This window comes from Sorex fumeus, unplaced genomic scaffold (genome assembly GCF_029834395.1).
Source record: "Sorex fumeus unplaced genomic scaffold, SorFum_2.1 ptg000095l, whole genome shotgun sequence".
Taxonomy (NCBI): Eukaryota; Metazoa; Chordata; class Mammalia; order Eulipotyphla; family Soricidae; genus Sorex; species Sorex fumeus.
The window spans coordinates 977203-989618 of record NW_026606152.1 but is presented as its reverse complement, the minus strand read 5'-3'; positions in this window follow the sequence as shown (position 1 = coordinate 989618).

Below are 12416 nucleotides of genomic sequence, written 5' to 3'. Positions count from 1 at the left end.
GTCAGCCACGTGCAAGGCAAGCACCTTACCTGCTGTACGATCTTCCTGACTGCCCAGAATTAGGATAATTTTCAGAATCCAGGTGTGCAGGAGAGAGGACAGCACTGAGGGCCCATGGGAGAGAACAAAGGGAGGAGGAAGGAAGCTCACAGGGCTGGTTCTCAGGGTCTGTCAGCAAAGCAAGGGGCCCGGGGTCCCCGAGAGCAAGGCCCGGAGGAAGCTGTGTGGGTCAGCGGGGCCTCCCGCTCAAGGCCTTTCCTTCTCACCCTGATCTCTTCCACGCTGTTCTGCTTTAGTTGGGTCATACCCGGCAATGCTAGGGCTGACCCCAGCTCTGCACTCAGGAATATCTCCTGGCAGAGCTCGGGCGGCCGTGTAGTTGCTGGCATCAAACCTGGGTCGGCCGCATGTAGGCGAAGGCCCTCCCGCTGCGGATTCTCTGGCCTGCTCTGATCTCGCACTCCCAAAGGGGTTTGAACAGTGAGGGGCGAGGACCCCGAGCCAGGCTCAAAACAGGGCCTGAGGGCAGCTGAAAGGACCCTGAGAGAGGATGCTGGGACCTTTGACCCCGAGTAACTTGACAGGATGCTGAGTCCTTTAAAAAAAAAAAAGTTGAATCACAGTGAACTACAGTTACAAGCTTTCATGTTTGAGTTTCCGTCAAACAATGATCAGACACCCATCCCTCCACCAGTGCACATTCCCCACCACCAATGTCCTCAGTATTACCCCCCTCCACCCCTCCCCGGCCTCCATGGCAAACAATTTTCCCCCATACTCTCTCTCTACTTCTGGGCATCATGGTTTGCCATACAGACACTGAGAGGCCATCACGTTTGGTCCTTTATCTACTCTCAGCACACATCTCCCACGCCGAGCGATCCCTCCAACCATCATCGACTTAGTGATCCCTTCTCTATCCCAGCTGCCTTCTCCCCCAGCTCATGAGACAGGCCTCCATCCGTGGAGCAATCTTCCTGGCCCTTGTCTCTACTGTCCTTGGGTGTCAGTCTCATATTATGTTATTTTATATTCCACAAATGAGTGCAGTCATTCTATTTCTGTCCCTCTCTTTCTGACTCATTTCACTTAGCATGATATTCTCCATGACTATCCATTTACAAGCAAATTTCATGACTTCATCTTTCCTAACAGCTGCATAGTACTCTATTGTGTAGATATACCAAAGTTTCTTTAACCAGTCGTCTGTTTTCGGGCACTTGGGTTGTTTCCAGATTCTGGCTATTGTGAACAGTGCTGCAATGAACATACAGGTGCAGATGTCATTTCTACTGAGCTTTTTTACACCCTTGGGATATATTACCAGAAGTGGTATTACTGGGTCAGATGGAACCTCAATTTCTAGTTTTTGAAGGAATGCCCATATTGTTTTCCAGAGAGGCTGGGCCAGTTGGCATTCCCACCAACAATCAAAGAGAGACCCTTTCTCCCCACATTCGCGCCAGCACTGTTTGTTCTTGTTCTTTTCGATGTGTGCCAGTCTCTGTGGTGTGAGATGGTATCTCATTGTTTTGATTTGCATCTGCCTGATGATTAGCGATGGGAGCATTTTCTCATGTGCCTTTTGGCCATTTGTATTTCTTTTTTGAGGAAGCTTCTGTTCATTTCTTCTCCCCATTTTTTGATGGGATTGGAGGTTTTTTCTTGTACAATTCTACTAGTACAAGATATTAACCCCTTATCAGATGGGTATTGGGTAAATATTCTTTCCCAGTCTGTGGGCTCTCTCTGTATTTTGTTCACTGTTTCTTTTGAGGTGCAGAAGAGTCTTAGTTTGATGTAGTCCCGTTTGTTTATGTTCGTTTCCATTTGCTTGGTCAGTGGTGTTTCATCCTTAAAGACGCCTTGAGCTTCAACGTCTCAGAGGGTTCTGCTTACATTTCTCTCCACGTACCGATGGATGCAGGTCTGATATTGAGGTCTTTAATCCACTTGGATCTGACTTTTGTGCCTGGCATTAGACAGAGGTCAGAATTCACTTTTTTGCAGCTAACTGTCCAGTTTTTGCTGGGGCCCTTTACCCCGAGTAACCCTGAGAGGACATGGGGCCTTTGGCCCCGAGTAACCCTGGGGAGGCTCCGGGACCCTTGGCCTTGCGTCCGATGTGGAGGCAGCAGCTCTGTGCCCACTGGGCCCCTGTCCTGCAGGCGTGTGGAGCAGTGAGTTTGATCGGGCTGGCTGCACCACCACTTGGCTCCCTGGACACGTCCACGTTAGAGATGCCCCTGGTTCCCGTTCCTGCTCCACCACCCCCCTGAGCACCCTGGGGCGCAGGATCAGCCGCGCTCTGCTGATGCCTCAGGTGGTCGCCGCCGGCCCCGGGAGGACCCTCTCTAGCCCCTGGTCCACAGGGTGAGACACGAAGGGCACGCTGGCCTGGGCTGCGCCCCATGGGCGAGGGGTCCCCTGGCAGGTAGACCTTCCGCTTGGGACTCTCGCCAGGTCCAGCCAGGTCCAGGGCCCGGCTCCTGAGCCACCCGCCACCCCAAGCTCGCCCGGTACCTCGGATGGAATCTTCTCCTGCCCCCTCAGCCAGCATGGGGATCTGCCGGGCAGCTGCTGTGTCCGGGGAAAGTCAGGGCACGCTCGGCCGTACTCCCCTGATCCCGGTGCTCCCTGCCCTGCCCCGTGCTCCCTGCACTACCCTGTGCTCCCCTGTGCTCCCCTGCTCCCCCCACCCCGTGCCCCACCCCTCCCACCGGCCTGCGGGGGCCCCTGGCTGTGCCATGGCTGGTCACTCTGCAGAGCCCCGTCCTGCGGGTTCCCACGGTTCTTGCCGCTTCATTCATTCTCGGTTACGTGTCTCTTCCAACCCCCCCGCGGGCCTGCCCAGGCCCCAGACACTTACGGGCTCTTTCCTGCTTGGCCTCCCCCGTCTTTGGGCCAAAAACATGCCCTGGGATAATGAAGAAATCGACTGACAGTAGCCATCCAGCCGGGCCTTCTGGAACAAATTAGGCCGAGCACTGTTCTAGTTTTTTCAAGGCAGGCTCTGTGGGCACCAGCTCCGGGGCCTCGTACTGTCCATGCCCCGTGGCCGCCCCCCGAGGTCACAGCAGCAGGACCCCCGTCCCGGACTCCTCGGAAGTCGGCCCCCGTTGGCAGCCACTGGGGGTGCCCCGTCCCGGCCGCACCCCTCCCGCTCGCCGGCGGCTTCTGGGCCCTATTGTGTCAGGAACTGAGGGACCCCATTCTGAAAGTGGGTTATTGATCTCCGCACCCCAAGGCGGGTCCAGCCAGGCGCCAGCTGGCCACACCCTGCCCGGCCTCCGAGTGCCTGGACTTCTGCTTAGCCGCCGGGATTCCAGAGACAGAATGTTCCTGGTTTCAGATGGTCCCGGATTTGATCTGGCTGCTGGCCACTGAGGGCCTTCCCGCAGCCTTTGTCCACCCCCCCAGACCCTCCCGTCTGCGGCTCACACATCTGCTGTGACTCAGCAGGCAGGCGCCTCCCCCGCCCCGCGCCCCCACTCTGTCTCGGAGCTGGGTCAGGGTCGGGGGCCCCCGAAACCGCCACTCCACCACTCGCTGACCCTGCGCTGGGGTGGGGGCAGGACGTGAGTTCCTGGAGATGACCCTGGAGGGAGGGGAGCAGTTCCCAGACCCGCACCTGGCCTGCACCACCAAACCCAGGCCGGCCTCGCCCTGCAGGACCTTATTGCTGCCGCCCCTGCAGTTTCTCTGGGCCTGAGTTCCAGTGGCTGGCTCCTAGCGGCCACCCCAGCTCTGGACCCCCAAGCACACAGCAGGAGCCCGGCCCTGGTTGGAGCGAGTTTGCTTTCTGGGGCGTCTTGGGGTGTCCCTGGCTCATTGGCGTAGCCCGGCCGACTCACGTGGCCCAGAGTCTGTGGCCCTCGGGCCGCCGGCTGCGCCCACAAATGGCGGGTTAGGAAAAGCCGCGCACAGCCCTGGCCCGCCCCGGCTGCATCCTGCCACGCGGCATGAGGACAGGAGCTGTGTCTCCCGGGGCTGCAGCTGGACCCTGGCGCTGAGTCACGACCCGTGTCCCCAGCAGCACCGCGGCCCCCGGTCCTGGCGGAGGCGCGGCCAGTGGCCCCTCCCTGACCGGCGGCACCCCCTCCAAGCCCTGGCCAGAAGTCTGGGGGCTCAGGGGCTCCTGGCTGGGCACCCAGGGCCCGAGGGCTCTAGTCCAAGGAGAGGGCGAACCCCCAAACGCGGCTTGTTCGGTCCCGTTGCCCGAGAAAGAGGGTGTGGTTCCCAAGCACCTCAAACATGCGGCTTCTGCAGCCTTACAAGCCGGTGGCTCGGCTCCCGGGGACCAGAGTGTTGTCTGGGTCAGAGAGAGAGAGAGAAAGAGAGAGAGAGAGAGAGAGTTAGCCAGGCGGAGGAGAGACAGGCGGAGGGAGGGGTGAGGGGGAGGGAGGGGGCAGAGGCAGCAAGGGCAGGGGCGGGGGGGGGGCAGCTCGTCCGCCCCAGGGCCCCTTCTGCCCTCGCCCCTCAGCACTCTTGTGGGCTGGGGCAGGAGAGGCCCCTGGTGGGCTGCAGATGGGTACAGACCGTCCCCCTGGTCAGGGAGAGGATGTGAAATCGGGCTGGGGCTCCCGTGAGCACCCTCCGCCCCCGCCCGCCGGCCCCGTGATGTGGGAGCTCAGCAAGTCGGGGTCTTTTTTTTCTTTTGATTTGTTTTGGGGGCCACACTCAGTGAAGCTCAGGGTCCCTCCAGGCAGGACTCGGGGACCATATGGGGTTCCGGCAGACACCCCCCTGCTGCACTATTGCTCCGGCCCCTCTAGCTGGGGTCTTGATCGGTGCCCCGCAAAGGCTCCGGGTGGGCGGACAGGCACTCGGGAGGGGGCCTCATCCTGGGGCCAGACACAGCATGGATCCTTCTAGAAAGACGCCTGCAGGGGAAAGGGGGGGCCCTGAGGTTCTGTGGATTTGGGTGGAAAATGGAAAGGATTCAAGGAACTTTCTGGAGTGTCTGTCGTGCTAGGCCCCCGCCTCAGTTTCTCTGTATGGAAGGGAGGGGCTTCCCCACTGGAGGCCTGGCCTCGTGGGGTCACAGCCGTCCCCTCTGCTGGGGCTCCACTTGGGGGTCTGGGTGCTTTCCGTGAGGGGCTGCTGTCCCCGAAAGCCGGGCCCCTTGGCCATCCTGGGGGCTCCCCGGAGCGTCAGAGCCAGAGCCGGCCGCGGCTCGCTTGAGGCGCTTCAGGGGAGAGACAGAGATTTCCGGGAAAGCCGAGTCCTGTCCGCGGACGGTCTGTGCTCCCGCCCCCTCGGGGAGGCCCCAGACCTCCTTCAGCTTTGATGCTGCAACTTTTTCCAAACCCAGAGCATGAGTCACGTCCAGACCCAGGGAGGAATTTCTGGAACGAGGGCTAAGCCTGGCGGCTCCGCGAGGAGCGGTCCCCAGCTCCCACCTGGGGGGAGGGGAGACGTACCCCATATCCTGTCCCGGTCCCCAGCATCCCTGCGCAGACAGACCCCGCAGCCTCAGGGCAGAGGGGCTGGGCCGGGGGTGGATGAGACTGAGCGGCCCTCAGTGCCCTGACTCACGCAGGGACCTGCCACCGTCTCCTGGGGTGGTCCTCGGTGGCGGGGGTGGCTTTCCCGGGGTCCTTTCCCGGGGCCAGGCAGGTTCTGCTCCAGCCTGGTCAGGCACGGCCACTCTCTCCTCAGGGTCAGGCACCAGTGCTGGGCAGGGCCCCAGGATGAGGCTGCTCCCCAGAGGGCCCCGATATCATTGGGGGGTCCGGGGATGTCAGCTACAGAGAGATTCAGGCCAGGGAAGGGGTGGGCGAGGGGGAGAGTGCGGGGGGGGGCTCCAGGGGAAATGTCCACCCTTCCCCAAGCCCCTGCCCTGACCCTTGCCTGGGTGCCCTGGCGTGCTCCAGGCCAAGAAGCGCCTGAGCGTCCCCAGCCCCAGATCCTGAGATCCGCGTCCGGGCGCTGCTCACTGCCCGATTGTCCCGAGGCCCGGGGAAGGGGCAGCCTTCTTGGGCCAGCGTGTCGTGCAGCACTGGGCGTGGCACTGGGTTTGTGTTGGAATTTAGACTTCATCCGTTCAGGGGCCAGGCCATAGCACAGCGGGACGGCTCTTGCCGTGCATGTGACCAGCCTGGGTCCGATCCCCAGCACCCCGTATGCCCCCCAGGAGCTATTCCTGAGTGCAGAGCCAGGAAGCCCCCCACACCACTGGGTGTGGCCCAATAAGAGACAAACAACGACCCCCCAAACCAGGTTTCATTATTTATTTATTTATTTATTTATTTTTTGCTTTTTGGGTCACACCCGGCGATGCACAGGGGGTTCCTCCTGGCTCTGTACTCAGGAGTTACTCCTGGCGATGCTCAGGGGACCATATGGGATGCTGGGAATCGAACCCAGGTCAGCGGCGTGCAAGGCAAACGCCCTACCCGCTGTGCTATCTCTCCAGCCCCTAGGTTTCATTTATTCACACTCAACTTTGGTTTCATTCTCAAACTCTCTCACACACATGCATACACACACACACACACACACACACACACACGTATGCACACACGTTTGGGTCTCGTGTGCCCAGTGATGGAGGCAGATCCATTCATGTTCGCCACAGTAAGTTTTAGATTCGCAGAAAAACCAAGCGAAGTTTCAGGCACTTCCCACCCCCTCCTGCTGTGCCCCCCTTAACCAGCACCCAACATCGTGATGCCTGGGACAGACCACCATCCCCCAAGCACCCCAAGGCCTGCGGGTGTGGCCTTCTCCAGGTGTGGGCGGTCCCTGGACATGAAGCTATCAACCCTGGCCCTCACTACCCCCACTCCACACTGCGACTGTTTCCGGATGGACAGAGGGTGGTTTCCATGGTGACTGTTGCCCCTCTTCCTGGCCCAGCAGTCTAGGCCCCACCTTGTCTCCGCAGGGGCCCAGGGCTGGGCCTATTCACTATCTTTGTCCCTCCAAACTCTTGGGTTTTATTTTTTTTTCTGAATTCGCGTTAGAAATGCTTTGTTTAAATGTCCAGGAAGGAAGGGGTTGTTGGAAGCACAGAAAGTTGGTCCCCGTAGGACCGTGTTCGAGAACCGGTCTGCGTGCCTGTCCCAGGTGACCGTTGGCTCGTGTCCATGCCCCAGCCCGGGTCACAGGCACCACTGCCTCAGGGCTCACCTGGGAGATGCAGAGCCAAAGCCAGCCGGTGAGGTGGGCGGATCCCATAACCCGGCTGGGGCAGCAGGACCTGCCTGCGGGGGGCTGGCTCTGAGGGAGACCCCGGGGGAGCAGCCCTGCAGGGCCAAGGGCTGGGCGGCACTTTGGAGTCCTTGACTCAGAGGGATCCCTGTGACCACGTGGATGCCCCTTGAGACCAGCCTCGAGGAACCCCGTGGAATAATCCCCCTCATCTCCCTCCGGGAGTGGGGCCCCGGGAGCGGGCCCAGCGTGGGCAGGAGGGACAGCCCGTCCCCTGGCCACACTGGGGACGCTGGCCGGGGCGCAGGCGGTCAATGTGTGCAGGCTACAGAGACAGAAGCTGCCCTCACGGCTCTGGAAACCAGCGAGTGTGCAAGTGTCTAGAGCTTTCTCCTGGGGGCTACACCGCGGTGCCCCGGGCTCCTCCTTAGGGCTGGAGACTGGAGGGGTCAGCCACGTGCTGGGCCAGAGCCTTCGTCCCTTTCTGGCTCTCCACCTCCCGTGATGCCCACAGGGGATGGACATGGCTGGGGGATGTCAGCTGCATGGTGGACTGGGCCGGGCTCGAGGGGTCTCTGCAGGAGGAGGAGAGTCTGGGCGCACACAGGGCTGGGTCCCGACTTCCGAGAACTGACACGACACCGGTCTCCAGCTCTCCCGGCCCAGAGAGGCCCGAGCCGGCAGTTGTCACCCCTCCCAGCCATCTGATTCGGAAGCGCAGAGCGTGCAAGCTGGCCTGTGATATGCCAAGGACATGCCAGGGTTCATGATAGGAAGCATGTCTGGGCCAGGCAGGGACAGTTCGTCCATGAACTTGAATCCCTGGTCCAGCCCCAGGGGCTGGTGGGAGACGAGATGCTGATGCGTGTCTAGCAGGAAACCGTCCCCTGTAGCCACTGAGGCCCCTCCCCTGGCGCTGACGGCCGGCAGGACACCCGAGGACCTGGGGAAGGCTTACGTGGCACACGCCATCCCGCATCTCCTGGGTAAGCAGGAGTGGCTGCCTCAGGGACAAGAGGGCCCCGTCCCGCCCAGGGCTGCCCGCAGACAGGCACAGGACGGACGCTTGGGTCTGAGACATGTCCCAGGAAAGGGGGTCAGCGGGCCGGCGTGGCGGTGCAGAGACAGACGCCCCCGCCACGCTGTGGGAAGCACTTGCACAACCTGGCACAGAGGGAGGCCCCTGGGAGCCGATGGGTGCTGGGCCCGTCCTCCCAGCAACCCCTGGGATGAGATGAGCCGGCAGGAAGGAAATCACCCCAGCAGTGCAGCCGCGGGCCTGAGGGAGAGCCGGCACCGTAGTGTGGAGGGCGAAATGGGAACTTCTGGATGAGAGGGATGGCGTCCTTTGGAGGGCAGAAGGGTTCCGCACTGGTCTAGCTTGGTGGCTGCTCGCCGATGCCCTGGTGTCGTGGGCGCAGGGGCCCATGGGGCAGGGCCCTGCAGGGGGGAGGTGCAGGTCTCTTGGGAATGGAAGAGGAGGTCCAAGTAAACGCAGAGAAGGAGGGTGTGCAGGTGGGCAGCAGGGCGGACTCACACCGAGTCTCCAGCATGTATGGACTCGGTGACACGTGTGTTGTATGTTTTATGCATGTTTTATGTGTGTTGCAGTGCACATGCTGTATGTGGTGTACAGTGGAGCTGTACGGTCTGTGTGTGTTCCGGTGGGGTGGGGTGTGTGCTGTGTGTTGTGTCTGGTGAGATGGTCATGTGTGTGTATGTAGGTGAGGGTGTGAGTGTGTGTTCAGGGCTGTGTGTGATGAGTGTGTGCATGTGTGTGTGTGATGCATGTGTGCGTGTGTGTGATGCATGTGTGTGATATGCGTGTATGTATGATGTGTGTGATAAATGTGTGTATGTGTGTGATGCATGTGTGTGCATGTGTCTGCCTGTGTGTGATGCGTGTGTGCATGTATGTAATGTGTGTGTGCATGCGTGTGTGTGATGTGTGTGATGTGTGTGCGTGTGTGTGTGTGTGGTTTGTATCATGAAAAGTTTCGTGATTGAATATTTATGTAGGAGATCCAGGGATTGTAAGTTCCTGAGGGGGTCTGAAAAAAAGAGCGACATGGGGGAGAATTTCCTCTGCTGACTCAGGAATGATCTGGAAACCGAGGCGGTTAAGTCTGCCATGTCATGGGAAAACAGCTGTGGGCTGGGACCAAGAGGGGCCGTGAGCCTTAGGAACGGGGGGGTGGGGGGGGGCTAGGGTATTGGGGGAGGGGTGGGCGGCAGAGTGAGGAGGTTCGGGTGGGCTCTCGGGCAGGAATGTGCGGGCCCTTCCCCCGCCCCCATTCCTAAGGGTTCTGTGGCAGGGGGAGGGAGGCAGCGAGTGCTCTCCCGGCAGCCCCCAGCCCAGGGCCCTGGTCGAGAGCCTCTGAGCCTCCTGCAAAGAGGCGTGTCTGGAGCCCATTGACCCAAAGTAGCAGCAGGGCCTGAGACTTATTCAGTCCCTCTTTGACGCTCTCCCGCCGACTGCACTGCGCTTCTCCGTGGAGTCGCAGGCGTTGCCAGGCGGGCCCCGTGCAATGCCCTGTGGTGCTCCAGGCGCGGAGTGTGGGTGGCGGGTCCCAGGGCGTTCAAGGCGGGTCCCAGGCGTCCAAGACGAGGGAAACGGCCTCTGCCCGCGCAGCGCCCAGGTGCCCCGACCAGCGACCTGCGGAGAGACATTGATCCGCCTCCCCAGCTCCAAAGATGTCCATATTGTCCCCCAATGCGCCGCGCCAGGAACCAGGGGAGTCGCCAGACGCGTGAAAGGGAGAAAACCATGGCGGAAGTAGGCAGAGAACTGGAACGGGCATTTAGCAGGAGGCAACTGGCCGACGGGCAGGGCCTGGTCTCGAGCGAGGGGAAGTGCAGTGCCCATGCCCCGGGCGTCCGCACTGCCCATGAGTCGGAGCTGCCTCTGCAGGAGGGAGTAGCCAGCCAGAGCAGAGTGGTCCTGCTCCGGGGGACAGGAAGTACCACCGCACCCACGGGAGAGTGTGTCTCCAGGGCGCGGGGGTTGTGCCAGGAAGGACCTCCCAGCAGGACTCCTAGGGTGGCCAGGACGCAGCTGCCTCCCCGGCCCGGCCTCAGTGCCGTGCCCCTCACACACACCCAGGAGAGGCCCGGGGAGGCTGTGCCCACACTGTCCCCACGTGACCACGGGCTGGCAGCCTCAGCGCTGAGACCCCTCCCGGCATCCTGCGCCCCCAGCGGCAGTTCCTGCCTCAGTCTCCGCTGCCAGGTGGGGAAGGACACGGTGCCTTGTGAGGGCCCGTCCTCCTAGCCCTGTGGCCAGCTGTCGGGGTCCTGCAGCTCAGATCCTGCAGCCCCCAGCTGTGGGGGGCCTCCCTCCATGCGGCCAGGATGGCGGGAGGTGTCTGCACCCCACAGGGCGAGCGGGCTGCATCTCCCCGGGAGCACGTGTCTGGGGACCCAGCCCCCGTGTCCACCTCCTCCTGGGGTGTCAAAGCAGGGCGGGGCTGGGGGTCCTGGCCCTACTAAGCCACCCCTTGGGTGGGGTGAGGGCGCCGAGTGGTGCTGAGCTGGGAGTTGCCTGTCCCTGACTCCCTGGGTACCCCCAACCAGTATCTCCCAGGAGTACTGCCCAGGGCCTCTCCTCTGCCCTGTCCATCAAGGACCCGGAGTGGCCGCAGGGAGGGAGGTGGGAGGGCTGCTGCTCTGCCCCTCTCGGCCCCTGCGTTTCCCTGTGGCCACCCTGGCCTGTCACCAGGACTGCTGGGCTCGTGCCCTTGCCCTGCCCACTGCGCATCCTGCTCTCGGATGCAACCCGAGTGGCCATGTGCCTGCCCTGCCACAGGCCGCTGACCCCCAGGCTCCTGCTTGCAGGGAAGAGGCACCATCTGAGGGGCTGGTGGCCGGTAGGCCGGGGCCACGTCTGTGGCGTCAGAGTGTCCTGTCCACGCCCTCCGGGCTCTGAGGGTGCAGGTGTGCACATGATCCGCGGTCTGCGTGCTTTCCTGGAGTGGGGGTCCCAGGAACAGTGTCCTGGGGCCAGGGCTGGAGATATCAGGGTGCAGGGTGAGGGTCCCCCAGCACTGAGGCGCTGACAGGCTGGCGAGAGTGCTGTGGCCAGTCCAGCGCTCTGTGTTCCCGGTGAGTGGCAGTGCAGTGCAGCGGGGAGCCCACTCACTGTGCAGAGACGCGATCTGGCACTCGGCCTGTGGTTTGTTCACAGTGGCACGGCTGGCCCGTGGTGAGCTGGCACCCGCAGGCACCCGGGAGCGATGGTAGAGACGTCCATAGCCCAGACTCCCTGTAGGCCAGGGCAGAGGGACCAGGGTCGGGGGGCAGCGGCGACAGCGGGGGCAGCTCGGGGCCCCCCCACTCAGCGCCGCAGCTCAATAAGGCAGATCTGGGGGTGCGGGGCAGGGTAGTGCCCACCCGCAGGCCCGGGCGAGGAGGTCCCTTTGTCCCTCTGAGAGAGAGGTTGTTGGTTTTGCCGTGAGTGTGGGACGCCCCATGAAGAGCTGGGGGAGGGTGAGAGCCAGGGGAGCAGCCGGCCCACCCCCACCCCACGGCCCCCTCTCCAGACACCCGGCCCAGAACCAGAGCTGGGCCAGGCCCAGGAGGGGGATCTGCTGGCGTTTCTGGTGGTTCTGGTGGTTCTAACAGAACTCACAGTTGAGGGCAGACTCGGCCCCTGGGGGCCGCCCTCTCTGCAGCCCTCCAGCCCGACATGCAGCCTAGACCCCATCAGGGCCCACCCCTCCTCCCCTCCTTCCCTTCACCTTCCTCCTTCCCCCTCCCTTCCTCTCCCCCTTCTCTCCTCCCCACCCTCCCTCCTTCCCACCCTCTTTCTCACCCTCCCCCTTTTGTCCCCCCACCCCTTCCCCTCCCTTCCTCTCCCACCCCTCCTCTCCCTCTTACTTTCGGCCCCTTCCCCTTCCCCCCTCCCCTCCCCCTTCTCTCCATCCCCCATCGGTGTCTCCCTGCGAGTTGGATGTCCCCACCCCACGCTGTAGTGAGCTGCTCCCCAGCCCCCTGGCAGCTGTGTCCTCCCTGTGCCTCCTGCAAGGGCAGCGGGCAGTGCCAGCCGCTGCTCAGGCGAGAGGACACTCCCTGGCTGCTGGACACAGAGGGCTGGGCCGCACTGCCCAGCTCGCATGGGCCCAGCATCTGGTGTGGTGGCTGCGGCAGCCGGGGGCCTGTGGGGGGGGTGCGTGGGGCCTGCCTGGGCCGGCATGGGGGAGGGCGGCTGGAGGGGCCGCGGCCGGGCACGGCCTGAGTCATGCTGATGAGTTTTCCAGCAGGAG